Below are 13,178 nucleotides of genomic sequence, written 5' to 3'. Positions count from 1 at the left end.
ATTTTCAGCCCATTGCCCACTTCACATCTCCACCCTCAGGAGTCCAAATGGTGGGGCATGTGGAACTCAAAGCCTAAATGGATGGCATAGGCAGAAACCCTCACCACATTTAAAAAAGAAATACTTGGATATACACTTGAGGTGCCATAACCTACATGTCGACGGATCAAGAGCTGGAAGGTGGGGTTAGACTGGATAGCTCGGCACGGACACATGCGCCAAATTACCTCCTCCTGTGTTTTAAATATTTCTATGTTTATGTTAAAACACAGATCTAAATGGGAGTCTATTCCAGGCAGCTGTAATGGAGAGGAAGTCAGTCTGGTCTATCTTTTACTTCAGGTGCTAATAACCTTGGTGTATTAACGTTTTTCTTGTTCTTAATTTGAGATTTCCAGTATTCATAGTTTTTTTCTCCCGTTATATTTCCTCCATATTTTTGCATCTATCATTCACTTTGGAGGATCTGTCTATTTTCAATGCCTTCATTCCTTTCGCACGTTTTATTCTCTTAATTCCCCTCTCGCTGCTAGAGGTGATCTTCGTCCACCACTCACTATTTCTACCACTTACCAAATAAACCCCATTTGCTGGCAATTCAACCTATTAACCATCCCTAACAACATTTAGCATCTTTGACATTTTTCTCTCTCTCTCGCACCCCATCCTCCCATTTTGTTTCAGCCGAATTAAAGCGCTTGTTTATTTTCAGGTTCTGAAAGTGTGAACCTTCTTCTCCTCCTAACTGACACACACATGTTGTGCAGTGCCAACATTTCCAGCTCCCCTTTAACACCGTCCTGAGAAAGGTGAAAAGCCAGATAAACATCCGAAACACTAAAGCTGTGAAACTTGTCGGTCATTGTTCATGACTCCCCATTTCTGCCTGTTCATTCCCTTACTAACTCTCTCATTTAGTGCAGTGGTCCGAAGGCCTTACCCTTCCTGAAATTTCAGTATTAGATGGAAGCACAGGGCCTAGGCAACTGAAGGTACGATTGCCAATGTTGCAGTGAATATAACTAGGAATGCACAAGAGGCCCAAAATCAAAAAGCAGAGATTACAGAGGATTGAATGTATCAAGCTACAGAGATGCTGAGAAGAAAGACCACTGAGCAATTTGAAAACAAGAATGAGAGTTTTAAAACTGCTGTCGAACCAGGAGCCAATGGCGATCAGCAAGTACGGGGGCGATGGGTGAACAGGATTTGGCTCAGGTGAAGACATAGACAGGAAAGTTTTGGGTTAGCTCAAGTGTACAGAGTGTGCAAGATAGAGGGTTGGCCAGAAGAGCATTCGAAGAGTCAAGTCTGGAAATAAAGGCATGGATGATGGTTTGAGCAGCAAATAAGCTGAGGCAGGAGCAAAGAATGGCAACGTTATGGAGATAGGTGAAGGCAGTCTTGGTGATGGAGCGGAAATGTGGTCAGAAGCTCATCTGAGGGTCATTTAGGGCATCACAGCTGCGAGCAGCCTGGTTCAACCACAGACAACGAAAGGGATGGAGTCAGTGTGTAAGGAACAGGGAATCAAGACAATATCACCCCTTTTCTCATGCAGTATAAATTGCTGCTCCCTTTGAAACTTGGTATTCTTGCATCTGTCCTAATGAGTGCAAGACGAAAAGCTTCAACATGTCTTTTTTCTTCCCAACAGTGAGCAGTTTTAGCAGAGAAGAGCAGGACCTTACATGGTCCAACCAGATCTGACAATGAAAGGATAAACCAGCACCATCTTCAAGAGGGAAACACTCCTATAACATGATCCAGTTTTGCAACCCCCAATGATTCAGTCCCAATGTTTTCCCCTTCCAGTCTGGGTAACAAAATAGGATTAAATACAGCAATATATATATGTTAAATCCAAATTTAGAGAGGCAGCTTTTACTTTTAATGCTACTATCCATTTATATTCTGTATTTATATTCTGGATTATCAGCCACAAACAGACAATAACCAGCTTATATTTCACTTCTTTTCTATTTTTACTTAGTTCTGTTGAAAGGTCATTCGAACACGAAACGTTAACTGTGCTCCTCTCCGCAGATGCTGCCAGACCTGCTGAGTTTTTCCAGGTATTTTTGTTTTTGTATTGGAAAGTCCTGATCTACTGGCAATGAAAAAAAACCTGTGATGGCTCACAGAAACGTGTCAGCAAATAGACAGCAGCTTAACATCGAGCAAAGTACTTGTGACTCTTTTCACTTTTGACCTTGTCCATGCAGCAAGATTGTTTAGTTGGACAGAAGGTTGTACCCAAAGACATTCCCCTGCCTTTTCACTTTACAGATGGTAACTGGCCGACTCGCTGTAGATATTCCAGCATTTTCAGACTCACATTTCAAGCATGTGATGTCCTTTAGTCAAAATCTGGGTTTAAAGACCCTTTTTTCCCCCACCTGGGTTTTAATGTATATAAATAGGGGCTAATGGGCAAATTAAACCAGGGAGTGACAAGGAATATGGAAATAAGAATTTAAAAATGAGTGCCAGCCCTTGTAAGATGCATAAATGGATTAAATTCCTTTAACAATAAACAGGCCCATTTTTAAAATAAAAAGTTGACCAGAATCTGGTTGAGAGACCGGAAGTCTCCACCCACCGCTCTCCGATTGGCCCCGACCCTTGTCAATCGTCTCTATTTGGCCAGACGGAATTAACAGCCTAAAGATAGCGGATTCCTTCGCAACTGCGGATTTTTAAAAAAAAAAACCCCACATAAAGCCGATAGCGACTAGCCTAATCTGATTTCGGTAAGTTCAACATAAAGCTAAATGAGTAAAATGTTGGCCTTACCTTTCGCCCCGCGCCCGCTCCGACCTCCGCGGAAGGATGAACAAGATGGCGGCCACGCCCCACAATTGCTCCCGGGTCACCTCTTACGTCATCACGTCCTTGCTGTGCCGGGGTGGGGCGGGGCCAACGTGGCTGTCAATCAAAGTGAAGGCTTTTGGAGGCCTGATTCCAATGAGAGTGAACCTGGTGCAATCTTCCATCCCAGGGGAGCTCCACCATGCCTCTACCTGCCTTGCCTTGTCCTTCTCCAGTCTTGTTCACACCCATGGAGGAGGGGCACACAGTGGCTCACCCCCTCCAAAAGTTAAAATAAAACAGTAAAACTTGGAAATGAAGGGTACCGGTTAAACTTCTCCAAACTGGTCTTGCATACCTTAAAATGGAACTCTAGTACTACTGATTTTTTACTGCAGTTTGACAATTCTGAACTTTTTTTTTAACCTTCTGGGAAATTCGGTAACATGCTCGCCTCTAAGCCACATCAGATGTTCTAAAGTCAAATCTGAGATGCATTGAAAAACCAAGGGAAGGTGAGGCTTCATAGTGATTGACATGTTGGGCAACCAATGACCGGGGTCTGGTGGGCGGGGGTGGTGGGTAGTTGAAGGTGGGAGGTAGGGTTGGCCTGGAGTCTCCAGGAATGGAAGATCAATCTCCAGGACACTGCTTTGTGCAACCCTGGATAGAAAAAATCATCTGGACATTAAAAAGGATTTTTTTTTGTCATTTTCTTTGATTGTTTCTCTTTACCAGATATTAAAAATGGAGAGTAAAAAGGCTGATTGGATGACAGTCCAAGCATCATCCAATTGGGTGATGAGTCTTATTGCTTTCCAATTGGTGTAGGAAGGCAGTGCGTCACAAGGATGGATGTGCTAGCTGACTAATGGTTGGAGTGTGGGAGAAAGTCATGTGATGAACGCTCCAGGAATACATTTAGTTACAGTTAGCAACCCTAGGCTGCAGCCATTCCATGGGAGCTCACTATGGCTCTACCTGCCTGTCTCTCTTCCACAGTTTTGTTCAACCCTGGAGGAGGAGAACGCAGTGGTTGGTAGCTCCTCTGCCTCTAACCCAGAAGTGTGTGGGTTCGGCTGACCAGATTTTCAAAAGTCAAATCCGAGGTTAATTGAAAAGCCATGGGAAGGTGAGACTCCATGATGATTGACATGTTGGTTGACCAATGGCAGAAGTCTGGGGTAGTTGAAGGTTGGCAGTCATATGATGACATAGGAACAGGAGAAGGCCATTCAGCCCTTCGAGCCTGCTCCGCCATTCAATACGATCATGGCTGATTGAACACTTCAATGTCTTTTACCCACATATCCCATAGCCCTTTATATTATTGTTAATCAGAAATCTATCAATCTCTACCTTAAACATATTTGATGACTGAGCTTCCACGGCCCTCTGGGGTAGAGGATTCTAAAGATTCACAACCCTCTGAGTAATTAAATTTCTCCTCATCTCGGTCTTAAGTGGCTTCCCCCTTATTGTGAAGTTGTGTCTCCTGGTTCTAGACTCCCCAACCAGGGGAAACATCTTACCTGCATCTACCCTGTCTATTCCTTTAAGTATTTTGTAGGTTTCAATGAGATCACTTCTCATTCTTCAAAACTCTAGAGGCCCAGTTTCCCCAATCTCTCTTCATAAGACAGTCCCGCCATCCCCGGAACAAGTCTGGTGAACCTTCGTTGCACTACCTCTATGGCAATAATATCCTTTCTGAGGCAAGGGGACCAAAATTGCACATACTATTCCAGGTGTGGTCTAACCAATGTTTTGTAAAATTGAAGCAAGACTTCACTACCCCTGTACTCAAATCCTCTTGTGATAAAGGCTAACATTCCATTAGCCTTCCTAATAGCTTGCTGCACCTGCATGTTAGCTTTCAGTGACTTATGGACAAGGACGCCCAGGTCCCTTTGGACATCTACACTTTCTAATCTCTTAGCATTTAGGAAATACTCTGCACATCTGTTCCTTCTACCAAAGTGGATAACCTCACATCTTTCCACATTATATTCCATCTGCCATGTTCTTGCCTACTCACTAAGCCTGTCCAAATCCTCCTGTAGTCACTTTACATCTTCCTCACAACACACATTCCTGCCTATCTTTGTGTCATTCCCAAACTTGGAAATATTACATTTGGTCCCCACATCCAAATCACTGATATATATTGTGAACAGCCCAAGTACTGATCCTTGCGGTACCCCACTAGTCACAGCCTGCTAACCCAAGAATGACCCGTTTATTCCTACTCTCTGTTTTCTGCCTGTTAGCCAATCCTTAATCTCTCCTTTGCCCCCACCTATCGCTGGCCTTCTATCCAGCTTCACCTGCTCATACTCCCCCCCCACCTCCCTCCGCTTAAACAGTATAAATTTCATCACATTTTTACTTCTCTTTAACTCTGAAGAAGAGTCAAACGGACACGAAACATTAACTCTGTTTTTCTCTCCTTAGATGCTGTTAGACCTGCTGAGATTTTCCAGCATTTTCTGTCTGTGTTTCTTCATCCATGCCATTATATTTCCTCCTATCCTATGTGCTTTTATTTTGCTAATCAACCTTCTGTGGGGATTTTATCAAAAGCCTTCTGAAAATCCAAGAATACTGTGTCCAAAGACTCTGCTTTATCAATTTTATTAGTAACACCCTCAAAAACTCCAATAAACCCATCAATCATGATTTCGCATTCGCAAATCCATGTTGACTATGCCCAATTAGATCATAATTATCCAATTATCTATTTATCACATCCTTTTTAATAGATTCTAGCATTTTCTCTACTACTGATGTGAGGCTAACAGGTCTGTCATTCCCTGTTTTCTCTCTCCCTCCCTTCTTAAATAGTGGGGTGACATTTGCTACCTTCCATTCTTCAGGAACCAATCCAGAATCTATAGAATTTTGGAAAATGATCACCAAGGCATCCACTATCTCTATAGCAACCTCTTTCAATGCTCTGGGATGCAGAATATCAGGTCCCGGGCACTTATCAACTTTCAGTCCCATTCATTTCTCCAATACAACCTTCTTACTTATACTAATTTCTTTCAACTCCTCATTCTCCCTAGTCCCTTGGATCTCTAAATCTGGGAGATTTCCTGTATCTTCCTCAGTGAAAACAGGCACAAAGTAATCATTTAGCTTCTCTGCCATTTCTCTATTCCCCATTATGAATTCTCCTGACTCTGCCTGTAATGGATCCACATTTGTCTTAGCCAAACAATTCTTTTTTACATACCTATAGAAGCTTTTACAGTCCATTTTTATGTTTTTTGTTAGATTGCATTCATATTCTATTCTCACTTTCTTTACCAGTTTCTTGGTCTTCCCTTGTTGTATTCTAAAAATCTTCCAATCCTCAGGTTCAATACTACTTCTGGCAACTTTATAAGCCTTTTCTTTTAATCTTATACAATCCTTAACTTCCTTCGTCAGCCATGGTTCACTGACTTTTTTGGGTTTTTGCACCTTGAAGGAATGTATAGGTGCTGTAAGCTGTGTAATAGTTCTTCGAAGACTATCAGTTGCCTATGTACAGTCATACCTTTTAATTTCCCCAATCCACCTCACCAATTTGTCCCTCATACCTTCATAATTTACTTTATTCAACTTTAATACCCTTGCTTCAGAGTGAACTACCTCACTTTCAAACATGAAGTAAAATTCTATCATATCGTGGTCACTCCTCCCTAAAGGATTAATTAATTAGTCCTTTTTCATTACATAATACTAAAATAGCTTGTCCTCTTGTCGGTTCCTCAACTTTCTGCTCTAGAAAACCATCCCTAACACACTCCAGAAACTCATCTTCCACTGTATTAGTGCTCAATTGGTTTACCCAGTCTATATGCAGATTGAAGTCACCCATGATTACTGTATTGTCCATGCTACATGCTTCTTTGATCTCCTGATTAATATATTACCGCTACTGTTTGGTGGCCTATAAACAACTCCAGCCAATGTCTGCTGCCCTTTGCTGTTTCTTAGCTCCACCCAAACAGATTCCACACATTATTCTTCCGATCTGAGATCCTCCCCTACTAATGCACTGATCTCATCCCTTAATATCAGCGCAACACCACCTCCTTTCCCTTCATGTCTGTCCTTCCTAAACATTGAAGATCCTTGAATATTCAGTTCCCAGTCTTGGTCACCATGCAGCCATGTTTCCGTAATAGCAATTATTTCACACCCATTTACCTTTATTTGTGCCTTTAGGTAATTGCCCTTAACTTTGTTTTTTTGGCATCATTCCTCATTCGAAGCATACTCAATGCTCTGCTTTGTTTCTCCTGCCTTGTAGTCTCACTACTACTTCCTGCTACCAACTTTACTTTCTTCCAATTTGGGTCACCCCTCAGGTTCCCACCCTCCTGACAAACTAGTTTAAACCCACCCCAACAGCACTAGCAAATCTCCCTGCAAGTAGATCAGCCCTAGTCCTGTTAAGATGTAACCTGTCCGGCTTGTACAGGTCCCACCTGTCCCAGAACAGGCCCCAATACCTCAGAAATCTGATGCCCTCCCTCCTACACCAGTTCCCCAGCCACATGTTCAATCACTCAATCCTCCTATTCCTATGCTCACTAGCACGTGGCACTGGGAGTAATCCTGAGATTAGTGTTCTTAAGGTCCTGCCTTTTAATTTCTTTCCTAACTCCCTGAAATCTGCTTTCAGGACCTCATCTCTCTTCTGACCTCTGTCGTTGGTACCAATGTGGACCACGAATTCTGGCTGATCACCCTCCCCCCGAAGGATGTCCTGCAGCCACTCCATGACATCATTGACCCTGGCACCAGGGAAGCAACACGACATCCTGCAATCATATTTACTGCCGCAAAGAAACGCCTATCAGATCCCCTGACTATGGAATCCCCTATCACTAAAGCCTTTCCATTCTCCTTCCTTCCCCCCTGTACAGCTGGTGCCACAGGCTTGGTTCTGGCTGCACTCCCCTGAGGAACTATCGCCCTCATCAGCATCCAAAATGGAAAACCGATTAGCAAGCAGGGTAGACTCGGGGGACTCCTGCACCACCTGCCTGGTTCTCTTAGACTGCCTGGTGGTCACCCATTCCCTCTCTGGCTGTACGTCTCTGACCTGCGGCGTGACCACCTCCCCAAGCGTGCTAACCACGTAGTCCTCTGCCTCCCGGATGCACAACAGTGACTCCAGCCACGGCTCAGGTTCTGAAACCCGGAGCTCAAGCTTGTGCAGCTGGTGACACTGATGCGTCCACGACTGCACACATACCACAGGATGTACACTCCACTTGGCCGAGCTAATCTGCCATTCCATAACTCTAAAAATTACTTTTTACACTTAGACTAAGTAGAATGGGCCACACTCCAGCTCCTATTTCTTATGTTATTGTTCTTGAAAAGGTGTTAACTGTATATTCTACATCACTAAAAACAGATGGTCCTGCCATCCTTGGGTTGAGCAGTTGCAAAGAGCTGTGGCTCATTTGAGCAAATCATGAGGTAAAGGAGGTGGAACTGAGGGTTGAAGGTAGCACATCTATTGAAAAGCACCCTCCAATCAGAAGCATGGGCAGGGGCAGAAGTTCTCAGCAAGCTTGATGCTAGCAATAGCTACTGGAACATGAGGCTTGACGTAACAAGTCGTTGTAATGGGAGTGCAATGAGATAAAAATCAATCATAAGCAACTGAGGCTTTTCTGCGAGACAGGGAGAGAACTCAGGGCCACACTCCCATTTTTGTTTATGTAGGCTATTGCATCATGGTCAAGGACTCGAATAACTATATGGATGCCATCAATCACTCACTGCATTTTTCAGAAAAACAGACCACAATCTGGTAAAAATAGACAGACGGTTCCTGTTGTTTTCACTGTTCTATTGAAAAGGAAATAGATATATTGGCCTGCTGACTAAAGCATCAGTCACCTGTTTGATACCTCTATATACAGCCCATCCCAAATTGCCCTAAAAAAAAATGAAACAACTCTGCCAAGCAAGATGCTCCCTCCACGTGATCAGGAGGAGGTAAGACGACAACTCACATTTGCACAGGTGGAAGGTCTGTCATGCCAAATCTCTGCCCAAGCTGTTGAAAGGTCAGACTGTGCGTGTACAGGACCCAATCCTGGAAACCTGGAAGCCAACAAAAGTTGTTTGGAAGCTGAGATTGCAAGGTCATACATTATTGAGGCCAAAACCGTTAAGCAAAGAGAAAGTGCAGAGTCCATGTTCGACCTCCGCCTGAGCTTGGAAAGCAGAAAAGATCATCAACAACATCGCTAACCAGCGAGACAGCATCACCAACGAGTGACACAATATTACCAAGCACAACTCCTACAACACCAGGCACCAGGAGCATCACGCACCACATCGCTTATGCAGCATACCAACTCACCACTGGGAGCAATGATGCCAGATCTACAAGGTGCAGGCACAGCATACTACCATCTGAGCAATACTGTAGTAATTTTTTGAGAAAGGAAACAAGCTATAACATACTCTAAAAGTGTTCAGTTTAATTAGAAAAAGTTGATTGTTAACCTTCCTTAGTTAGATTTAATATAAAAAAAAGTTAAGGATTGGAATTTATATTGATGTAAAATTTTTAAAGAAAGATGGATGTTATAGTGTTGTATTATTTGTAAAGAGTTAGGAACTAATTGTTACGGGAATGTACGTCCAGAGTGCCACATTTACTGCAACGCCGCAGTCACATGTCCAGCACAATGTATCACTCCATCAGTCACATGGAGATCTGTGAGAAATACATTCAATGAATCTCCTTGAGTTTAAATGTGTGACTATTTTGAACTTATGGGAACTGGAAGACATAAGTTCTAAGTGCAGCTCCAACCTTCCAATTTGTCTCTCCTGGAGCTCCTTCTCCACCTTGTGGCCGATGGCAGGATGGCTGGAAACAAGAAAGACCCACAGGCCATGGGAAGAGGAGACTCCCAGCAGCCTCCCAGTCATTGCCCGAGGAATATGGGACAAATGGCAAATGGTGTCTGGGGTAAACAAAAAAAGGGGGCGTGGGACTAAAGGGGAAATTACAGGAAAATGCCACAAATTAAGGGGCAGTTGGTCACCATGATCTAGAGACTTGACCACAAAATTCAGGCTGATACTCCCACTGCACTACTGAGGGAATTCTGTACTGTTGGAGGTGCCACCTTTTAGCTGAACTCTCTTGCCTAGTGCAATCTGCTTCTATCTCCATAAGGCCTAGTAAAGTATTTACATTGAACATTAAGCCCGCTCCACTATTTGTTAATATCATGGACATTCTCCAACCTCAACTCCATCTTCTTGTACTTTCCCCATGTCCTCTAGTTCCCTTAATATCCAAAAATCTATTGATCTCTGTCTTGTATATATTCAATGACTAAGCATCCACACGTCTCCAGGGTAGAGAGTTCCAAAGATTCAACACCTATTGAGTGAAGAAATTTCTCCTCATCTCAGTCCTAAATGACCAACTGGTTGTTCTGAGACTCTGATTCTGAGCTCTTGACTCTCCAGTCAGGGGATACATCTTCTCAGCATCTATCCTGTCAAGCCTTTTAAGAGTTTTATATGTTTCAATGAGATTAACTCTCATTCTTCTAAACTCTAGGGAACTAAGGCCAAGTTGACTCAATCTCTCCTCATATGACAATCCCCTCATCACAGGGATCAGTCTGGCGAAGTTTTGTTGCACTTTCTCAAAGGCAAGTACTTCCTTCCTTGGGTAAGTAGACAAGGCATGATACTTGTGAATTCTTGAATTGTGAACTTGTAATTTTTTTTTGCTGCTAATATATAATGTGCAATAATAAGTTATTGAAATAAAAATTATTTTAGACTTCTTAGGCAGTCCCTCGGAATCGAGGATGACTTGCTTCCACTCCAGTTCGATGGCTGACAAGCCCAATGCATGATGGGCGGACTCTGACAGGTATGGGACAGATTGTACTTGAAGGGTAGATGAGGTGTTTGGAGGTTTGGGCGTGCTCGCCTACGCCTTGATTTTGCCTCTGTGTGTTTCTGACAGTCTCTCGATGTATTCGGTGAAATGAAACTTCTCCACTTTCGTTCGTCACAAGCCAAAGACTCCCATGTGTCAAAGGGGATGCCGTAGTGTAGTGGTATTGTCACTGGACTAGTAATCCCAGGGTAATTCTCTGGGGACCAGGGTTCAAATCCCGCCAGGGCAGAAAAAAATCTGGAATTAAAATTTAATGGCCATGAAACCACTGTTGATTGTCGCTGGTTCACTAATGTCCCTTAGGGAAGGAAATCTGCCATCGTTACCTGGCCTGGCCTACATGAGATTTCAGATTCACAGCAATGTGGGTTGACTCTTAAATGTCCTCTGAAATGGCCCAGTAAGCAATTCAGTTTCGTAGGGGCAATTAGGGACGGGCAATAAATGATGGCCTAGCCAATGATGCCCATGTCCCGTGAATGAATAAAAAACAAATTGATCTCTTCAGGGATGCTTTGAAGATGCTGGGGGTCTCCCAAGTTCCAAGTAGAACATTTGCTTCAAGATAAAAACAAAAAGCTAAAAGCTACTGCGGATGCTGGAAATCCAAAACAAAAACAGAATTACCTGGAAAAACTCAGCAGGTCTGGCAGCATCGGTGGAGAAGAAAACAGTTGACGTTTCGAGTCCTCACGATCCTTCGGCAGAACTGAAGTATAGTTAGGAGAGAAGTGAAATATAAGCTGGTCTAAGGTGGGGGGCGGGGGGAGAGAGAAGTTGAGGGTGGGGTGGTTGTGGGGACAAGCAAGCAGTGATAGGAGCAGATAATCAAAAGGTGTCACAGACAAAAGGATCAAAGAGGTGTTGAAGGTGGTGATATTATCTAAGAAAAGTGCTAATTAAGAATGGATGGCAGGATACTCAAGGTACAGCTCTAGTGGGGGTGGGGGTGGGGTGGAAAGACTAACAAAGTATTAGTTGTAGATTTAAAAATAATGGAAATAGGTGGGAAAAGAAGAATCTATATAAATTATTGAAAAATTTGCTTCAAGAGTCTGTCGTCTGCCTGGAGGAGCTAGATTTGAATGATTAGCGCCAAAATGCTGGGCATGCTGGCTTGGGAGACTATGCTGCTGTTGGACCGCTATTCTTGCCACACTGTATTTGGAGGATCTTGCGAAGACTTCTCCCGTGCTTTGAGGTGCCTGCTGTAGGTCATCCAAGTCTCCGAAGCATACAGGCTGCCGGTAAACCATGATCTTTGTTTCGGGTTTGAGATCCTGATGCTCAAAATCTCTTTTCCTCAGTTGGCTGAAGGCTGACACACTGGAGCTGGAACTGGCACACTGGGGTCGATGGTGAATTCTGTCTGTTTTTGTTGAAAGGAGGCTCCTAAGAAATGGAAAATAGTCCAAGATCCCCAATAATCGATCTGCAGATAGGGGGAGGTGTTGTGCTATGGGAACTGGTTGGAAGAGGACCTTAGTTTTCCGGATGTTTAGTGAAAGGCCCATTTTCTCACATGCATCGGAAAAAGAGTCGACAATGACCTGGAGCTCAGTTTCCTCTTCTTTGCTTTAGGTTACAAAAGCATGAAATGCAATGTATTTGCATGAATATGCTCCCTCCATACTCCTATCAGTTTAAAATGTGTAAGTCAAACAAAACTGTATTTACAAGTTGCAACTGGTGAATAGGAACTGGCTTCGGAGTGAGATTTACTGTTGTGTTAGAAGAGTTGTCTGCTTTTCAGCCATTAGAAACTAGGTGAAGTTTGCTTCACAGACAGAGGAAACGTTCTTGCCGCCTCACAGCTTAATTGAACACAGATCCCAGAAGTGAAAGGGCAGTGTGCTAAGCAACAACTTGCCTTTATATAGCACCTTCAACATGGTCGAACGTCCCAAGGCACTTCACAGAAGCAAGGCGGAATCTGACACCAAGCCACATAAGGTGACATTAGGATAGGTGATCAAAAGCTTGGTCAAAAAGGTAGGTTTTAAGGGGCACCTTAAAGGAGGAGAGAGAGGCAGGGAGGAAATTTCCACTCTATCACACAGCCCATGAACTATAGGTTACAACATTGCCCCCGAAAAGCTGCTTAGTTGCATTGTTTTCTATTGGCATGCGCAGTGCTCAAAGGGTTAAAGGTTGTTGGGTCTGAATTCGTGGCAGATAGCCAAGACCCTGTGCTGTTTGAAATAAGGTTTTCTGGGATAGTAGCAAGAAACAAATAAAGCTCAAAACTTTGTGACAAGCACACACGCTAGATTCTCATATTAATTCCTGAAAGCAACAACTCTTGTTAGGGTATAATACCACTGGTGCCAACTGCAGTCCAACATCCTGGCTCCAAGATTATTCCTTAGCATGATCAGGCTACTTGGTTATGGGGTTATTGAGCCCAAGGTAAGCT

At 43.4% G+C, this 13,178-nt stretch overlaps 1 long non-coding RNA gene across 2 annotated transcripts in view; it reads left to right on the top strand.

Moving 5' to 3' along the window:
• The window catches only part of LOC144669623 (uncharacterized), a 56,199-nt gene that overhangs the window by 15,081 nt on the left and 27,940 nt on the right, over positions 1 to 13,178 (top strand). Inside the window, exon 2 of one of the 2 annotated variants that reach the window (XR_013573701.1) lies at positions 3,814 to 3,943. This is a non-coding gene — a long non-coding RNA (uncharacterized LOC144669623). Of the gene's footprint in view, positions 1 to 3,813; positions 3,944 to 9,302; positions 10,526 to 13,178 lie in introns of those variants that run through there. The other variant, XR_013573702.1, reaches the window with a different exon arrangement.

The sequence above is a fragment of the Cetorhinus maximus genome, chromosome 29 (genome assembly GCF_964194155.1).
Source record: "Cetorhinus maximus chromosome 29, sCetMax3.hap1.1, whole genome shotgun sequence".
In the NCBI taxonomy this organism is placed as follows: domain Eukaryota; kingdom Metazoa; phylum Chordata; class Chondrichthyes; order Lamniformes; family Cetorhinidae; genus Cetorhinus; species Cetorhinus maximus.
The sequence above is the reverse complement of the archived record's forward strand: the minus strand, read 5'-3'. Positions and strand labels throughout refer to the sequence as shown.